Source organism: Dendropsophus ebraccatus, chromosome 11 (genome assembly GCF_027789765.1).
Source record: "Dendropsophus ebraccatus isolate aDenEbr1 chromosome 11, aDenEbr1.pat, whole genome shotgun sequence".
NCBI classification, from domain to species: domain Eukaryota; kingdom Metazoa; phylum Chordata; class Amphibia; order Anura; family Hylidae; genus Dendropsophus; species Dendropsophus ebraccatus.
The window spans coordinates 73,680,023-73,700,872 of NC_091464.1; the positions used below are offsets into that span (position 1 = coordinate 73,680,023).

Genomic DNA, 20,850 nt, shown 5'->3' on the forward strand with positions numbered 1-20,850 from the left:
TGGAGAGAATGAGAATTAGCTGTGCAACACTGACATCACCATTGATCATCTACTTTCAGCTGCAGTGCGGCCTCACACTGACAGACAGAATGATATCATGGTATCATCTTAGCCAGCATGTGGTAGCACTGAGTGGCTGGTGTTAGCACTGTCTGGTAAATGCTGACAGGTAGAATGGAGGCATTCACTCTTTGCTTTGCCATTCACTCTGCAGAAAGTAAAAGGCTCCAGCACTAAGGAGATAAAATTTAAATGTATCCTGACAAAAGTGTAAAGCCAAATTTCTGAATGACAACTGACAAAACAGGTGAAAAAATTCCCTAGTCTCTAGTATTGAATATAATATAGATGCATCGTTACTCTCTCTCCCATGGTATTTAGTGTTTTCACTCATCATTATTTTTTCAGTGACAGCATTGATTTTTTGATTATTGGTGATTTTCTGGATGTTGGGCACGTTGCTTTACACCTGTTACAACATTCAACTTCAATAAATATCAGTTTTAGTACATACCTTCAGTCTATTTTCAAATAGAAAACAGGTTTTAGAGAACTTTTTGGAGAAATCAGCACCAATGTTATTCCACCTAGAAATGTATAAAGGATCTCATGTATACACCTGTTGTTATCATTACTGTGACAATAGACTTTTCCTGACAATTTGTGATACTGATAGCACTAAATAAAGAATATTAAAGTGTAAGGATTCAAAAAATTGACAAGGTAATGGCTCAAGGACAATTTCTTTTACCCAATTTTCTGGGAAAAAAGACGACTGGTCGTATAAGACGACTCCCAACTTTTCCAGTTAAAATACAGAGTTTGGGATATACAGTACTTGGCATATAAGACTATCCCTCTTCCAAAGCAAACCAAATGAAAATGAATAAAAAACATCAGACAGTAGCGAGATCTGAGAGGCAAAGAAGGAGGTACAGTAATACCGGTAGGATACAAGGGCAGGACAGAAAGGTGAAAGAGGGGTGTTTTTCTGGGCACAGAGCCACTCTACCGTATTTTTTCCCATACCCCGGACTCCTGCAGCTTGCTCTGCCCTTCATATTGTCACCACATATGGCGGGGATAAGGCTGTTTCTTGAGCTCCCCCCACCGAATGCGGCAACTACAGATTATCCAGTCCGATTCCGAAGTTTTTCGCCCTATAAGGCGACACCTGGCGTATGAGACTACACCTGGCTTTTTAGATTTTCCGGGGTTAAAAAGTAGGTCTTATTCGCAGGAAAATACTGTATATCTTTTCTTTTTTTTTCATTTTATTCATTTTAGGGTTCGAGTCAATAAATAAGCTATATATATAAATAAATATCAATAAACTAGCATTCTAATTACTTCTGTGGGTGTTGTACATTCTACAAACACTTCTATTTTCTATTTAGAGTACTTAGAGTTCTTAGGCACATGACCACTCTGCCTGTGTGTTTCTTTCCTGCAATGTCATGTTCCCTTTCTGTTTCCTGTTCCTGCCTTTGAGGGAACTTGGAGTGATCAGGTGGGTGGGGTTATTCATCCACATTTCCTTAGCTCCACCCCTGTAGGAGTAGCTAACATCTGAGCGCAGTAGAAACTGTAGCAGTAATGGCAGCATGACATAAGGGAGATAAGGGAGCTGATAACTATGTTGTGGGTGGCAGCACAGAGGTTAGGCGTGTTGGGGGGGCACCAAGGTTAGCCCTAGAGATGAGCGAATCTCAAGCATGCTCGAGTCGATCCGAACCCGAACTTTCGGCATTTGATTAGCGGTGGCTGCTGTACTTTGATAAAGCCCTAAGGCTATGTGGAAAACATGGATATAGTCATCGGCTGTATCCATGTTTTCCAGACAACCTTAGAGCTTTATCCAAGTTCAGCAGCCCCAGCTAATCAAATACCGAACGTTCGGGTTCGGATCGACTCGAACCCGAACCCGGTTCGCTCATCTCTAGTTAGCCATGTTGCTTTGTAGTGTTGAATAAAAGAAAAGGAAAAAAGGCCCGGCGCCTCGTGTAATACTGACAAATATATAGGATGATAGAGAGATAGAAGGTTGCTCACCTTGTTGCCCCTTGGGCTTTGTGCGTATCACCCCTCACTGTCCGTGGGGGTACTGGGGGTCCTGTGAAAGGTCCGAGGTATGTGGTGGCTAGGATAATGGCTGCTGAAGCTGATGATACCCAAAAACGGGTTACTCCCAAGTAGAGGGGCCCGTGAGGACAAGTATAGGTAAGAGATAAAAATAAAAACGCAGGGGTATATATTACCAGCGCTGCCAAAATTATCCAAAGATAGCCGGATGTGGTAAGACAATAGGTTTATTCTTAAAAGCACAACTATGACGCGTTTCGGAGACTATCAGGTCTCCTTTCTCAAAAATAAAGTGCATAACAGTAAAGGTACAGGAATCGTTTTAAATGCACGAAAAAGGGCGCCAATCCCGCCCCTAATTAGCATATATATTTTTTTTTTGTCCATCTTTATGGACATAACAATGCAAACAATAGAATAAATATAAATAGCATGAGCTTTATAGGTGTAGTAGTACATATGAATTGGAATAATGTGAATATATATATATTTCTCTAAGAGTCCATAAAATATATAAATAATATATATCATGTGATATAAAAATATATGACAGTATAAAAAATTGTATAAAAATTAGTATAAAAATATATGTATATAAAAAAACAGTGGAATGATTTAGTAGATGAATAAAATTAATTGTGTACGTTCTCGATGTATTCATTCAATCCTTGTGGGACCAACGTTTTTAGTTTATAAATCCAAAAATTTTCTCTTTTGCGCAAGCTTTGAAATCTTTGACCGCCTGTTGGAATCTGTTCTATAGGGAGAACGGTAAATGAAGAAAATTTACTATGGTTGCAGATACGGGCATGCCTAGAGACACTGTGCAATTCGAAACCTTTTTCTACGTTGCAACGGTGATTGTTGATTCTGCAACGTAACGGCTGTGTGGTGCGGCCTATGTACTGGATGCCGCATGAACACTGTAGAAGGTAGATAATGAAGGAAGAGCTACAGTTGAGATAGGATTTAATTTGGAACTCTTCACCCGTTATCGTTGATTTGAAAGAGCGAGTTTTGTTGAGAATATTGATACAACATTTACATCTGTTTTTACCACATTTGAAGCTTCCGAGGATTTTTGGTAGGGGGGTGATATAGCTGGAATGGGTGACCGGTTTTAGTTTACTGGGGGCTAAAATGTTCTTTAGAGCACGAGCCCTTCTGAAGGTTATCTGTGGTTTCTTGGGGATGATATCTTTGAGAAACGGGTCATGGCCAAGGATGTCCCAATGCTTGTTTAGGATGGATCTGATGGTCTTGTGGTCTGCTGTATACGTAGTGATGAAATTACAAGCGAAGTCAGGGTTCTCCTTCAACTTTTCATGATGGGTCTTGGGAAGTAGGTATTGCTCCTGACTGGATGATCCAGCTTTTTTGTATGAATTTTTTATAAGAGAAGCGGGGTAGCCTTTGGAAGTGAATCTTTTAGCTATTACACTGCTTTGGGATTTAAAGTCACTATTCTTTGTGCAGTTCCTACGGATCCGGCGGAATTGGCCGTAAGGAATGTTGGTCAACCATTTTTTATAGTGGGCACTGTCAAAGTGAAGGTAGCTGTTGCTGTCTACAGATTTAAAGTATGTTTTGGTCATAATTTTACCTTCTTCATGAAAAACTAGGATATCTAGAAATTCAGCATTGTTCTTATAGATGTTGTAAGTAAACTCGAGCCCCCAGTGGTTCATATTGAGGTCTGTGATGAAATTTTTGAGCTGCTCCTCTGTATCATCCCATATGATGAAGATGTCATCGATATACCGACAGTAAAGGGTGCAGTGTGAAAAGAGTGGGTGTCTATAGATCACCTCATCTTCAAAGTTACCAACGAAGAGATTAGCAAAGCTCGGTGCGAAAGTACTGCCCATCGCGGTACCCCGTTCTTGACGGTAAATTTTCCCATCAAAATGGAAGATGTTGTGTTTTAATATGAACGTTATGGCATCAAGGATGAATGTGGCCTGTTCGGGAGGCATAGTGTTGTCCTGAGTGATGAAGGTGGATACTGCTTTCGTTCCTAGATCATGATCAATGACTGTATATAAGGATGAGATGTCCATGGTAAGGAATAAACAGTTTTCATTCCAACTGGCCTTAGTGATACGGTCAATAAAATGGGTGGAATCTCGTGTGTAAGATGGTAAATTGGTGACATGTTTTTGTAAAAAGGAGTCCACATATTTGGATAATTTGGATGTTAGGGAGTTAATACCTGATATAATTGGTCTACCTGGTGGATGAAGAGGGTCCTTATGAACTTTTGGGAGATAGTAAAAAAGAGATAGAGTAGGTTCAGAGATGGAGAGATAATCTGCTTCTCGTTTAAGTAAAACTCCCTCTTGCAGTCCCTTCTGAATGAACGCATTGTATTTGGTAGTGTAAGAGGTGAGGGGGTTAGATGTTAGGGGGCTGTAAAATTCTGTGTCCGACAGTAGACGTAGGGATTCCTGAATATAGTCTTCTCTGTTTAACAGAACTATTCCCCCTCCTTTATCTGCATTTTTAATAATGATGGAGGTATCCTGTGCTAGGTTTTTAATAGCTAATCTCTCTGTTTTGGCGAGGTTGTTAGCGTATCTGGTAGGTCTAGAAGAGAGGACTTCGAAGTCATTTAGAACCATGGTAGAAAATGTTTCAAGGAAATTACCCCTACTGTGGGTGGGGTAAAAGATGGATTTTGGTTTAAGACCACTATCTAGTGGGGGAGGGTGGAGTGAAGATTCTATGGTTTTGTCTGGAATGGGAGGACCATTCAGATTTTTTAAATTAAAATGTCTTTTTAGGGTCAACTTTCTGATATAGGCATTCAGATCTAAAAACAGTTGAAAGTCATTGCTCCTTGTGGTTGGACAGAAATTGAGTCCTTTTTCTAAGACATTGATTTCAGTTGGATTGAGGGTGTATCTGGATAAGTTGAAGATTTTGATATTGTCAGTGGAGGAGGGATGATGGAAGTCTATAGTGGTTGGCTTCTTTTGTTTTTTCTTTCTAGCCTTCTTGTGGTTGGAGATACCTCCTCTGGATCCTCTCTTTCTTTTCTTTTTCCACCTATTGTTGGGGCAATGTGTACTACCTCCTGAATTTGTTGCAGAGGTGCAACTGGTAGTGGAGCTAACGGAGGTGTGAGGTTGACTTGAGTGGGAAGGCCTAAAAAAGACGTATGATCAGGAGATGTGGTAGTGTTAATGTCCGGATCAGTAGATTCGGGAGCAAGAGTGATGATAGTGGAAACTAATGGAGTAAAAAATTCCGATCTGGGAGATGTATTGGTGGGTGTTTGTGTGTCTGGATGTAGTGTAATGAGAGAGTCATCGAAGATGGGGTCTTCTTCGAAGCGTCCGGATGGTAATGGTGGTGGTAAGAGGGTGCCTCCTGGTAAAGCTTCCAGTAGTTCAGTGGGAATGGTGGAAACCGAGACTACTGGAGCGGAGAGGGGAACTGAAGGTTGGGGGGGGGTGTGATGTGTGAAACAGTGGAAGAATGAACCTGTGTGGGTGGATTGGGAGTGGTGACCGTAAAATTAACAGATGAGGATTTGTTGGATATGGACCATTTGGTACGGGGCTGGGGAACAGGTGGTCTGGGATGGAATGAGCGAGGAGTGTGGGTTCTGTTGGTGTGACGAGGTATGGAGCCCACAGGGGGGTTATTGGGTGTCCTGGAGGGGGGAGGAAAGTGTCTAGGTGGGTCGCCATTGGAGGGCCTGGAATGTGTTGCAGGTCTGCGTCGAGCAATTTTGGTGGATTTGAGCCAGAATTTTACATTGTTAGATGTATAATCTGTACGGTCCCTAGAGAGTTTAGATAATTTTTTATGGGATATTTCTTTTTCAAAGGTTTTGATTCTATTGTGGATATAGGTGTTATATTTGGAATACTCAGGTAGAAGTGTATACTTGGAGAGATTTGTGATACAGTGGTCAATTTTATCAGCAACTGTGCATAGTAGATTGTTCCTTTTGTTTATGAGAATGTTCATCAAAATAGTGGAACATTTGGCTAGAGCCAAGTCCCATTCATTGCATAGTGACGTGTCATCGGGGAAAGTAGGAGACACCCTTAGTCTTAGACCCCTAGGTATGATATTTTCAGAAATATATGCATTCAAAAAAGTACTGTCCAATTGGTGTAAAATTTCTGCTTTACTTAGCTTTTCGAGTTCATAGAAGGAGTCCTTCATTATCCTGAGTTGGTGTTCTAGGTCCGATGCTGAGATGGCGTTGGTCGATGGCGAATTTTGAAGTGTTGGGGAGTCTTTTTTGGAAATCAAATTCTGGAATAGTCGATTTCTTTGTCCCAAAGGTTCTTCTTTTAGATCCATATTTGAAGTAGCACGTGTCGCCAGAGAGCCGGTGGGTTAAGTGGGAAACCCAGCTGGATGCTCCAATGATCCAGAAATATATGGAATAAAAGAAAAGGAAAAAAGGCCCGGCGCCTCGTGTAATACTGACAAATATATAGGATGATAGAGAGATAGAAGGTTGCTCACCTTGTTGCCCCTTGGGCTTTGTGCGTATCACCCCTCACTGTCCGTGGGGGTACTGGGGGTCCTGTGAAAGGTCCGAGGTATGTGGTGGCTAGGATAATGGCTGCTGAAGCTGATGATACCCAAAAACGGGTTACTCCCAAGTAGAGGGGCCCGTGAGGACAAGTATAGGTAAGAGATAAAAATAAAAACGCAGGGGTATATATTACCAGCGCTGCCAAAATTATCCAAAGATAGCCGGATGTGGTAAGACAATAGGTTTATTCTTAAAAGCACAACTATGACGCGTTTCGGAGACTATCAGGTCTCCTTTCTCAAAAATAAAGTGCATAACAGTAAAGGTACAGGAATCGTTTTAAATGCACGAAAAAGGGCGCCAATCCCGCCCCTAATTAGCATATATTTTTTTTTTTTGTCCATCTTTATGGACATAACAATGCAAACAATAGAATAAATATAAATAGCATGAGCTTTATAGGTGTAGTAGTACATATGAATTGGAATAATGTGAATATATATATATTTCTCTAAGAGTCCATAAAATATATAAATAATATATATCATGTGATATAAAAATATATGACAGTATAAAAAATTGTATAAAAATTAGTATAAAAATATATGTATATAAAAAAACAGTGGAATGATTTAGTAGATGAATAAAATTAATTGTGTACGTTCTCGATGTATTCATTCAATCCTTGTGGGACCAACGTTTTTAGTTTATAAATCCAAAAATTTTCTCTTTTGCGCAAGCTTTGAAATCTTTGACCGCCTGTTGGAATCTGTTCTATAGGGAGAACGGTAAATGAAGAAAATTTACTATGGTTGCAGATACGGGCATGCCTAGAGACACTGTGCAATTCGAAACCTTTTTCTACGTTGCAACGGTGATTGTTGATTCTGCAACGTAACGGCTGTGTGGTGCGGCCTATGTACTGGATGCCGCATGAACACTGTAGAAGGTAGATAATGAAGGAAGAGCTACAGTTGAGATAGGATTTAATTTGGAACTCTTCACCCGTTATCGTTGATTTGAAAGAGCGAGTTTTGTTGAGAATATTGATACAACATTTACATCTGTTTTTACCACATTTGAAGCTTCCGAGGATTTTTGGTAGGGGGGTGATATAGCTGGAATGGGTGACCGGTTTTAGTTTACTGGGGGCTAAAATGTTCTTTAGAGCACGAGCCCTTCTGAAGGTTATCTGTGGTTTCTTGGGGATGATATCTTTGAGAAACGGGTCATGGCCAAGGATGTCCCAATGCTTGTTTAGGATGGATCTGATGGTCTTGTGGTCTGCTGTATACGTAGTGATGAAATTACAAGCGAAGTCAGGGTTCTCCTTCAACTTTTCATGATGGGTCTTGGGAAGTAGGTATTGCTCCTGACTGGATGATCCAGCTTTTTTGTATGAATTTTTTATAAGAGAAGCGGGGTAGCCTTTGGAAGTGAATCTTTTAGCTATTACACTGCTTTGGGATTTAAAGTCACTATTCTTTGTGCAGTTCCTACGGATCCGGCGGAATTGGCCGTAAGGAATGTTGGTCAACCATTTTTTATAGTGGGCACTGTCAAAGTGAAGGTAGCTGTTGCTGTCTACAGATTTAAAGTATGTTTTGGTCATAATTTTACCTTCTTCATGAAAAACTAGGATATCTAGAAATTCAGCATTGTTCTTATAGATGTTGTAAGTAAACTCGAGCCCCCAGTGGTTCATATTGAGGTCTGTGATGAAATTTTTGAGCTGCTCCTCTGTATCATCCCATATGATGAAGATGTCATCGATATACCGACAGTAAAGGGTGCAGTGTGAAAAGAGTGGGTGTCTATAGATCACCTCATCTTCAAAGTTACCAACGAAGAGATTAGCAAAGCTCGGTGCGAAAGTACTGCCCATCGCGGTACCCCGTTCTTGACGGTAAATTTTCCCATCAAAATGGAAGATGTTGTGTTTTAATATGAACGTTATGGCATCAAGGATGAATGTGGCCTGTTCGGGAGGCATAGTGTTGTCCTGAGTGATGAAGGTGGATACTGCTTTCGTTCCTAGATCATGATCAATGACTGTATATAAGGATGAGATGTCCATGGTAAGGAATAAACAGTTTTCATTCCAACTGGCCTTAGTGATACGGTCAATAAAATGGGTGGAATCTCGTGTGTAAGATGGTAAATTGGTGACATGTTTTTGTAAAAAGGAGTCCACATATTTGGATAATTTGGATGTTAGGGAGTTAATACCTGATATAATTGGTCTACCTGGTGGATGAAGAGGGTCCTTATGAACTTTTGGGAGATAGTAAAAAAGAGATAGAGTAGGTTCAGAGATGGAGAGATAATCTGCTTCTCGTTTAAGTAAAACTCCCTCTTGCAGTCCCTTCTGAATGAACGCATTGTATTTGGTAGTGTAAGAGGTGAGGGGGTTAGATGTTAGGGGGCTGTAAAATTCTGTGTCCGACAGTAGACGTAGGGATTCCTGAATATAGTCTTCTCTGTTTAACAGAACTATTCCCCCTCCTTTATCTGCATTTTTAATAATGATGGAGGTATCCTGTGCTAGGTTTTTAATAGCTAATCTCCCCAAGAAACCACAGATAACCTTCAGAAGGGCTCGTGCTCTAAAGAACATTTTAGCCCCCAGTAAACTAAAACCGGTCACCCATTCCAGCTATATCACCCCCCTACCAAAAATCCTCGGAAGCTTCAAATGTGGTAAAAACAGATGTAAATGTTGTATCAATATTCTCAACAAAACTCGCTCTTTCAAATCAACGATAACGGGTGAAGAGTTCCAAATTAAATCCTATCTCAACTGTAGCTCTTCCTTCATTATCTACCTTCTACAGTGTTCATGCGGCATCCAGTACATAGGCCGCACCACACAGCCGTTACGTTGCAGAATCAACAATCACCGTTGCAACGTAGAAAAAGGTTTCGAATTGCACAGTGTCTCTAGGCATGCCCGTATCTGCAACCATAGTAAATTTTCTTCATTTACCGTTCTCCCTATAGAACAGATTCCAACAGGCGGTCAAAGATTTCAAAGCTTGCGCAAAAGAGAAAATTTTTGGATTTATAAACTAAAAACGTTGGTCCCACAAGGATTGAATGAATACATCGAGAACGTACACAATTAATTTTATTCATCTACTAAATCATTCCACTGTTTTTTTATATACATATATTTTTATACTAATTTTTATACAATTTTTTATACTGTCATATATTTTTATATCACATGATATATATTATTTATATATTTTATGGACTCTTAGAGAAATATATATATATTCACATTATTCCAATTCATATGTACTACTACACCTATAAAGCTCATGCTATTTATATTTATTCTATTGTTTGCATTGTTATGTCCATAAAGATGGACAAAAAAAAAAAAAAAAAAAATGCTAATTAGGGGCGGGATTGGCGCCCTTTTTCGTGCATTTAAAACGATTCCTGTACCTTTACTGTTATGCACTTTATTTTTGAGAAAGGAGACCTGATAGTCTCCGAAACGCGTCATAGTTGTGCTTTTAAGAATAAACCTATTGTCTTACCACATCCGGCTATCTTTGGATAATTTTGGCAGCGCTGGTAATATATACCCCTGCGTTTTTATTTTTATCTCTTACCTATACTTGTCCTCACGGGCCCCTCTACTTGGGAGTAACCCGTTTTTGGGTATCATCAGCTTCAGCAGCCATTATCCTAGCCACCACATACCTCGGACCTTTCACAGGACCCCCAGTACCCCCACGGACAGTGAGGGGTGATACGCACAAAGCCCAAGGGGCAACAAGGTGAGCAACCTTCTATCTCTCTATCATCCTATATATTTGTCAGTATTACACGAGGCGCCGGGCCTTTTTTCCTTTTCTTTTATTCCATATATTTCTGGATCATTGGAGCATCCAGCTGGGTTTCCCACTTAACCCACCGGCTCTCTGGCGACATGTGCTACTTCAAATATGGATCTAAAAGAAGAACGTTTGGGACAAAGAAATCGACTATTCCAGAATTTGATTTCCAAAAAAGACTCCCCAACACTTCAAAATTCGCCATCGACCAACGCCATCTCAGCATCGGACCTAGAACACCAACTCAGGATAATGAAGGACTCCTTCTATGAACTCGAAAAGCTAAGTAAAGCAGAAATTTTACACCAATTGGACAGTACTTTTTTGAATGCATATATTTCTGAAAATATCATACCTAGGGGTCTAAGACTAAGGGTGTCTCCTACTTTCCCCGATGACACGTCACTATGCAATGAATGGGACTTGGCTCTAGCCAAATGTTCCACTATTTTGATGAACATTCTCATAAACAAAAGGAACAATCTACTATGCACAGTTGCTGATAAAATTGACCACTGTATCACAAATCTCTCCAAGTATACACTTCTACCTGAGTATTCCAAATATAACACCTATATCCACAATAGAATCAAAACCTTTGAAAAAGAAATATCCCATAAAAAATTATCTAAACTCTCTAGGGACCGTACAGATTATACATCTAACAATGTAAAATTCTGGCTCAAATCCACCAAAATTGCTCGACGCAGACCTGCAACACATTCCAGGCCCTCCAATGGCGACCCACCTAGACACTTTCCTCCCCCCTCCAGGACACCCAATAACCCCCCTGTGGGCTCCATACCTCGTCACACCAACAGAACCCACACTCCTCGCTCATTCCATCCCAGACCACCTGTTCCCCAGCCCCGTACCAAATGGTCCATATCCAACAAATCCTCATCTGTTAATTTTACGGTCACCACTCCCAATCCACCCACACAGGTTCATTCTTCCACTGTTTCACACATCACACCCCCCCAACCTTCAGTTCCCCTCTCCGCTCCAGTAGTCTCGGTTTCCACCATTCCCACTGAACTACTGGAAGCTTTACCAGGAGGCACCCTCTTACCACCACCATTACCATCCGGACGCTTCGAAGAAGACCCCATCTTCGATGACTCTCTCATTACACTACATCCAGACACACAAACACCCACCAATACATCTCCCAGATCGGAATTTTTTACTCCATTAGTTTCCACTATCATCACTCTTGCTCCCGAATCTACTGATCCGGACATTAACACTACCACATCTCCTGATCATACGTCTTTTTTAGGCCTTCCCACTCAAGTCAACCACACACCTCCGTTAGCTCCACTACCAGTTGCACCTCTGCAACAAATTCAGGAGGTAGTACACATTGCCCCAACAATAGGTGGAAAAAGAAAAGAAAGAGAGGATCCAGAGGAGGTATCTCCAACCACAAGAAGGCTAGAAAGAAAAAACAAAAGAAGCCAACCACTATAGACTTCCATCATCCCTCCTCCACTGACAATATCAAAATCTTCAACTTATCCAGATACACCCTCAATCCAACTGAAATCAATGTCTTAGAAAAAGGACTCAATTTCTGTCCCACCACAAGGAGCAATGACTTTCAACTGTTTTTAGATCTGAATGCCTATATCAGAAAGTTGACCCTAAAAAGACATTTTAATTTAAAAAATCTGAATGGTCCTCCCATTCCAGACAAAACCATAGAATCTTCACTCCACCCTCCCCCACTAGATAGTGGTCTTAAACCAAAATCCATCTTTTACCCCACCCACAGTAGGGGTAATTTCCTTGAAACATTTTCTACCATGGTTCTAAATGACTTCGAAGTCCTCTCTTCTAGACCTACCAGATACGCTAACAACCTCGCCAAAACAGAGAGATTAGCTATTAAAAACCTAGCACAGGATACCTCCATCATTATTAAAAATGCAGATAAAGGAGGGGGAATAGTTCTGTTAAACAGAGAAGACTATATTCAGGAATCCCTACGTCTACTGTCGGACACAGAATTTTACAGCCCCCTAACATCTAACCCCCTCACCTCTTACACTACCAAATACAATGCGTTCATTCAGAAGGGACTGCAAGAGGGAGTTTTACTTAAACGAGAAGCAGATTATCTCTCCATCTCTGAACCTACTCTATCTCTTTTTTACTATCTCCCAAAAGTTCATAAGGACCCTCTTCATCCACCAGGTAGACCAATTATATCAGGTATTAACTCCCTAACATCCAAATTATCCAAATATGTGGACTCCTTTTTACAAAAACATGTCACCAATTTACCATCTTACACACGAGATTCCACCCATTTTATTGACCGTATCACTAAGGCCAGTTGGAATGAAAACTGTTTATTCCTTACCATGGACATCTCATCCTTATATACAGTCATTGATCATGATCTAGGAACGAAAGCAGTATCCACCTTCATCACTCAGGACAACACTATGCCTCCCGAACAGGCCACATTCATCCTTGATGCCATAACGTTCATATTAAAACACAACATCTTCCATTTTGATGGGAAAATTTACCGTCAAGAACGGGGTACCGCGATGGGCAGTACTTTCGCACCGAGCTTTGCTAATCTCTTCGTTGGTAACTTTGAAGATGAGGTGATCTATAGACACCCACTCTTTTCACACTGCACCCTTTACTGTCGGTATATCGATGACATCTTCATCATATGGGATGATACAGAGGAGCAGCTCAAAAATTTCATCACAGACCTCAATATGAACCACTGGGGGCTCGAGTTTACTTACAACATCTATAAGAACAATGCTGAATTTCTAGATATCCTAGTTTTTCATGAAGAAGGTAAAATTATGACCAAAACATACTTTAAATCTGTAGACAGCAACAGCTACCTTCACTTTGACAGTGCCCACTATAAAAAATGGTTGACCAACATTCCTTACGGCCAATTCCGCCGGATCCGTAGGAACTGCACAAAGAATAGTGACTTTAAATCCCAAAGCAGTGTAATAGCTAAAAGATTCACTTCCAAAGGCTACCCCGCTTCTCTTATAAAAAATTCATACAAAAAAGCTGGATCATCCAGTCAGGAGCAATACCTACTTCCCAAGACCCATCATGAAAAGTTGAAGGAGAACCCTGACTTCGCTTGTAATTTCATCACTACGTATACAGCAGACCACAAGACCATCAGATCCATCCTAAACAAGCATTGGGACATCCTTGGCCATGACCCGTTTCTCAAAGATATCATCCCCAAGAAACCACAGATAACCTTCAGAAGGGCTCGTGCTCTAAAGAACATTTTAGCCCCCAGTAAACTAAAACCGGTCACCCATTCCAGCTATATCACCCCCCTACCAAAAATCCTCGGAAGCTTCAAATGTGGTAAAAACAGATGTAAATGTTGTATCAATATTCTCAACAAAACTCGCTCTTTCAAATCAACGATAACGGGTGAAGAGTTCCAAATTAAATCCTATCTCAACTGTAGCTCTTCCTTCATTATCTACCTTCTACAGTGTTCATGCGGCATCCAGTACATAGGCCGCACCACACAGCCGTTACGTTGCAGAATCAACAATCACCGTTGCAACGTAGAAAAAGGTTTCGAATTGCACAGTGTCTCTAGGCATGCCCGTATCTGCAACCATAGTAAATTTTCTTCATTTACCGTTCTCCCTATAGAACAGATTCCAACAGGCGGTCAAAGATTTCAAAGCTTGCGCAAAAGAGAAAATTTTTGGATTTATAAACTAAAAACGTTGGTCCCACAAGGATTGAATGAATACATCGAGAACGTACACAATTAATTTTATTCATCTACTAAATCATTCCACTGTTTTTTTATATACATATATTTTTATACAAATTTTTATACAATTTTTTATACTGTCATATATTTTTATATCACATGATATATATTATTTATATATTTTATGGACTCTTAGAGAAATATATATATATATTCACATTATTCCAATTCATATGTACTACTACACCTATAAAGCTCATGCTATTTATATTTATTCTATTGTTTGCATTGTTATGTCCATAAAGATGGACAAAAAAAAAAAAAAAAAACGATTAAAACGATTAAAACGATTCCTGTACCTTTACTGTTATGCACTTTATTTTTGAGAAAGGAGACCTGATAGTCTCCGAAACGCGTCATAGTTGTGCTTTTAAGAATAAACCTATTGTCTTACCACATCCGGCTATCTTTGGATAATTTTGGCAGCGCTGGTAATATATACCCCTGCGTTTTTATTTTTATCTCTTACCTATGCTTTGTAGTGTTGGAGTCCTGGGATAACACCTACACGTATGTCCCCCAATGTTTTCATGGATTTTATCTCACTCTCCAAAACATAGCGAGCCTCATTGGGGACAGGGACCAATATGAGGGACTAAAATCTCTGTACAGCATTGCAGAATAGGTTGTAGCCATTCAAATAAAGGAACAATATTGTTATTTTTGTACTGTCAGGATCTAAAGTGTTAAGGCAGTGCTTCTACTGTCTTTATTATAGAGAGGAGAGATGCTATTTCACCTCATGTCAGTCTATTCTATTACTTTCTGAAGTAAACTTGCAACAGAATCCTGGCTCATTGAAATCCCACCTGTAATATGGTTTCTGGAGTGTAAATGTAATCCAGGACTACAACTCCTATCAAATACATGGTGGGTTTATACATCCTACGGCTTGCAGAGCCGTTATGTCACCGCTGACCCCTGTGACCTTGAAGTTCTTGTAAACAAACACAAATCAAAAAAGCAGCAACAGAGGAGGATGCCCGGGGCACAGAGGAGAAAAATGTTAGACAAAACAAGGGAAAGGGACAGAATTTAAATTATTCCCTTTTCCAATAAGAAAAAATGTTAGACTACCTCTTTAATTCACCTTTAGCCTATATTCCCACTTGGAAACATGGCTGGGAAAGTGACCGCCTCGTAATAATGATAACAAATAGTTATCACAGTCATTATTTATGGCGGTCAATATTACAAGACAGCCACAAATGTTCTTTTAATTTCAGTAGGAAATAAGTTAACTTTATTAATACAATTTAAGAAAATAAGTGTTTATTCTTCATGTACATACAATATAAGGTGTAGTGTCACAGCTTAACCCCTAGACGACCCAGGGCATATAGTTACGCCATGGAAGTCTGTCCCCAGACGACCTAGGGCGTAACTGTACGCCCTGGGTGTTTCTCCCGCTATGAAGCGTGCTCCGGAGCGGAGCGCGCTTCATAGCAGGTGGGGGCCGGCTGCAATCAGCAGCCGGGACCTCACCGGCAATGACACGCTGCAGCGATCGCGCTGCCGCGTGTCATTAACTCCTTAAATGCCGCGACCGCGACCGCGGCGTTTAAGTGTAAGTGACAGGGGGAGTCCCCTGTCACTTACCGATCGGGACCCCCGCAGTGTGACTGCGGGGATCCCGATCGGTAAAACGGGCCGACGGAGGTCTCTCACCTGCCTCCGTGCGGTCCGATCGGCGATCTGCTACACTGAGCCTGCACAGGCAGGCTCAATGAGCAGATCACCGATAACACTGATCAATGCTATGCCTATGGCATAGCATTCATCAGTGTAGAAATCAAACTAATCTATGTAAAAGTCCCCTAAAGGGACTTCAAATGTGTAAAAAAAAAAAGTTAAAAACACTAACACACTACCCCAAAACCCCTCCCCCAATAAAAGTTTAAATCACCCCCCTTTCCCATTATATAAATAAAACATATAAAAATAAATAAACAAATAAACATATAATATACCGTAGCGTGCGTAATTGTCTGATCTATTAAAATATAACAAGCGTCATTGCGAACGGTAAACGGCGTAGACGAAAAGAGGGAAAAAATTGCGCAGATTACCGATTTTATGTTACATTATATATAAAAAAAAAATTTAAAAAGTGATCAAAACGTCCGATCTTCACAAATATGGTATTAATAAAAACTAGAGATCATGGCGGAAAAAATGACACCCCATACAGCCCCATAGGTGAAAAACTAAAACTGTTATAAGCGTCACAATAGGGCTATTTTATTTATAATTAATTGCCAAAAAAAAGGATTTCATTTTAAAAAATATATAACATTAGAGAATCTGTGTAACCTGCATATGGTTGTGTTCGGACTGACCTATAGAATAATAGCATCATGTCACTGTTACCATATAGTGCATTACGTAGACACAGGAACCCCCCAAACGTTACCATATTGCATTCTTTTTTGCGATTTCACCAATTTATATCTTCATAAATAATATATTTGGAATTCCATCGTACATGTTATGGTAAAATGAATGACGCCATTACAAAGTACAACTATTCCTGTAAAAAACAAGACCTTACATGGCCTGTAGATAGAAAGCTGAAAGTGCTAGAGCTCTTAGAAGGGGAGGAGGGAAAAACGGAAACACTAAGATCAAAATTTGCGCGGTCCACTGGGTCATTTTGGGCCTGGTCCTCAAAGGGTTAAAGTGTCACTGTCGTGAAATTTTTTTTTGCAGAAATCAATAGTCCAGGCGATTTTAAGAAACTTTGTAATTGGGTTTATTATCCGAAAAATGCATTTTTATCATGAAAAAGCAGTTTGAAGCTCTCCCCCCTGTCTTCATTGTTCTCCTATGGAAAGAGCTAAAGAAAAGACCAAAACAGGACAACAAAGAGTTAATCTACTAATCCCTCACCCGTTATCTCCTGTGACAGTCACCAGTGACCTGTCTGAGCTCGGATTACAGCTGTCACCCAGCTCCGTGCCTGTAATCCTCTGTTATCTGCTTTCTGCTGCCGGCTAACTCCCTCCTTCCTCCTCCCCCCTCCCCTCTCCCTAGAGCAGACAGGGTACGACTCCTGCAACAAGTCACAATTTTCAGATTTTTTGGAGTGGATGAAGAAGAGGAAGGAGGGGGGGGACCTGGGAAAAGGCTTTTCACATGCAGATAATGGCAGATTTGGCTAATAAACCCAATTACAAAGTTTCTTAAAATCGCCTGGACTATTGATTTCTGCAAAAAAAAAAAAAATACGACAGTGACTCTTTAAGAACTTCTTTTTAATGCTCACTCCCTTGCAGCTCACTTCTGGGGCATAAGGTGATACAGACTTTTACTTTTCTCCCAGATTTGGAGCAGGGAGCAGGCAAAGTGTACTGCAATTGCTTCATGTGGGTGAAACCATATCCGCATGTGGGGCCATTGGTTGCACAATGTAGCCAATGTTACATTAACCTGAATGCAATACAGTTGCAGCCTCAGCAATACAGCCTGTGCTCCCCAAGCAGGGAGAGATATAAAAGGCTGTGTTGCCTTCTCTTTGGAAGTAAGCCATCAGGAAGAAAGCATTAAAATAACTTTTTGAGCCAAGGGGCTAGTCTTTTAAGTGCATATTATGCCCCTAGTGCTTTTTTTGTAAAACTAATTTTCTTTAATTTAGTGAAACTAAATATGCTGCTAATATATATGAAGACACATCAAATATGCCCTCACAAATAGTGATTCATTTGATGATCAGAATGGTTATAACGATCATTTTCGAACATATTCTTACTTGCAAATGTACGCAACTGTGTAATTAACGCTTTACACCTGATAATCTGTACATATGTGGGTAAACCAAAACGTACACAACTGTGTACTTTATGCTTCTATTGTACATTCGTAATTTGTTCGGAATGTTCAGCGAATACAAACACAAACCGATCACTATGATTCTTTTTAATGTTCGTGTTTGGGATCCAAACCGAACATTGGGATCTTCGCTCATCACTAATCACAAAAAATACCCCCCAAGTGTCCCGAAAATAAGCTTAAAAAAACTTGCAAATGAAAGCTTTCAAAATACATGTAACATTCTGCTTTCATTTTATATTATGTAAATCTAAGCCTTAGAAGATGTTCCAGATGCGTGTTAATATATTTGCTTAAACTAAAATTAAACTTGAACTTACATCTTTAGGCTGGGTTCACACTACGTAAGTCTCCGGCCGTAGTGCGCTCTGTGAATAAGCGGCCGGAGATTTACGTAGTTTGCGTACAATGGAAAGTATAGGATCTACGGCTGCACAGTTCACACTACGTAAGAACTTACGCCCGGATCATATGCGGCGCCGTAAAAAATGAACCAGACCATTGTTTTGGGACAGAAATGCTGTAACTTACGCCCGTAGCGTAACATGCGGTCCCGTACGGAGTGGTGATTTCTTAATTTTTACACTTTGATTTGCCGATCCAGGTTCTGTGGGGTGTCGGGGCTAGCCGAAGATATCCAAGTAAAAGACTGCTGTCAGATCGCTACGTTCGCCACTCAGGAAGCGTACGTAGATTACGGGCGTAAGTTCGCGGACCGTACGTAGCCGGCCGCAACTTGCGTAAATCCCACACGGAATTTTACACGTATATGTCTGGCCGGACATATACGTAGTGTGAACATAGCCTTAAGGGAGAGTTTGCTGCCAGTTCTTTCTAGTTTCTTATTTTCTACATTTAACCTAAAAGTAATAAAAAATATGCAATTATCATATAAAAAATTGGACACATATCAAATCACCTAAGGTGCAATGTTCCTGGCTTAATATCAATCTGTCCCAAAGCCTGAAGGCATTCAACGGAAGCCACAAAAGTTGAACCCTGGTTCAAAACCATCGATGACAACCGACGTTACAGGGCCCAAAGCTATCAGACACCAGTGGGTGACCTTGAGTGGTGAACTACCAGGGCACAGGGATGGGTCAGTATGACTTCTTTATTATGTTCCTGCCACTCTATGCGTACCTGAGTTGTCGCTTAATGAAGTAGCAGCAAACATGGGTGGCCAGTGCCTAATTAATTTATTGGGCTACCGTACATTGCAAAGCTCAGCATAGGGTTTATTGTTAATTATTGGGAATACCCCTATAAATAATGGTTTTAGTCAGACATTGAAGCACCCTTTTAACATGAAATTGACATAGAGAATAGGCAGAAGATGCCGTTTTGTGATGAGGCCAAGCAGGAAGTGTAAGCTATAGATCCTGGGATCGGCTCTAAGATGAGGAGAGCGCTGCTAAAACATTCATAATTACAATATTTTAGTAAAGCCCCTATTACACAGGGTGAGGTTGAAAGCAAGCATTGTCAGGTCAGTGCTCGCTTGCTCATAATCAACCCCCCCCTCCCCACCCCCCCCCCCCCACACACACACTGCCGGAGCGTGTAATAGCAAGCAAGGAGGAGCAGATAAGAGCCAGGGGGAGAGAGAGCTGCGAGGGGGCTTGTGAGATCGTCCGGGCAGCCCGTAGAAGACAGAGGCTGTCTGCTGCCACCGCTCCTGTTACACGGAATGACGGCAGCAGATCGTTAACAGGCTGATTGTTGCCATTTCAGCCTGTCGAAATACAACGATCAGCTGACATTGTGCATGTCAGGTGATCGTTCTGCTCTACAAGACAAAACAATTATTGGACGTAATGGTCAGTATCGTCCGAATAAGGCCGACGATTGCTTAGTGAAATAGGACCTTAAGTCTCAATAAATCGTATTTCTAATCTATGTAAATAGCTTGCTTCCCCTTAGACAACCCCTTTGAAGAAAGTTTTGTATAATTAACTGTACTTAGAAACCTATCTGTGTTGAAATGATTCAGGAAACTGCTGATAAAAAGAAAAATAAAGAGCCGCGTCTTGTAGGTTTTAGTCCTAGCTGACCACTTTGTAATTTCAGCAGTACAGAGACAGTGTGGCTAATTACAGTCCGTCTGCCGCTACACACAGCACGCTCACACACAGGCCATTGCTTAACATAAAGCTTTTTGGACTCAGATAATGGAGGCAATATTTCAGACATATTGAACACAAAACTAAACACCTTTTTGCAATAATTGGATCAATTAAATGACAGTATTTAGAAGTGGAACATAACCTTGGATTTCCTTGACTTTTGCAGCTTTACTGGTAGGAATTTTATTTTATTATTATTAAGAGTCAGTTGAGAATTTGCATAAATATAACATTTACAGTTTAACCTTGTAAGTCAATGGCATATTCATTAGGTTTATTCATATATGTAAGCTTGTTATATCCTGAAGAGCAACCATTACTTCTAGTTTAAATAGATATGAGAAAAGAAAAAGGACTTTGCTTTTATTCTGTAAACAGAATCACCCTGGTAAATTTGATGTGTTTAGTATTTTAGGTCATTTCCAGTCAAGAAAATAGGGCTGAACTTTAACAACAGATACAACTAAAGGACCAGGTCACTGCTGTTTTTTCAATTGAAAATAAAGAAAAATGAAAAAAAAAAAAATAAATTAAAATCTATTTTTTTTACCTTCTATTAGAGATGAGCGAATCACTCAGCAATTCATTTTGCAAAGTTCCTAAATATTTGCACGAGTTCGCGAATATTCGCGAATTGCAAACAAACAAATTTCATAAAAAATAGTG

The 20,850-nt window shown here is 40.3% G+C and overlaps 1 protein-coding gene across 2 annotated transcripts in view; it reads left to right on the plus strand.

Annotated features, from left to right (window-relative positions):
* Positions 1-20,850, plus strand: part of NCAM2 (neural cell adhesion molecule 2) — a 328,135-nt gene that overhangs the window by 221,398 nt on the left and 85,887 nt on the right. The window lies entirely within an intron of this gene.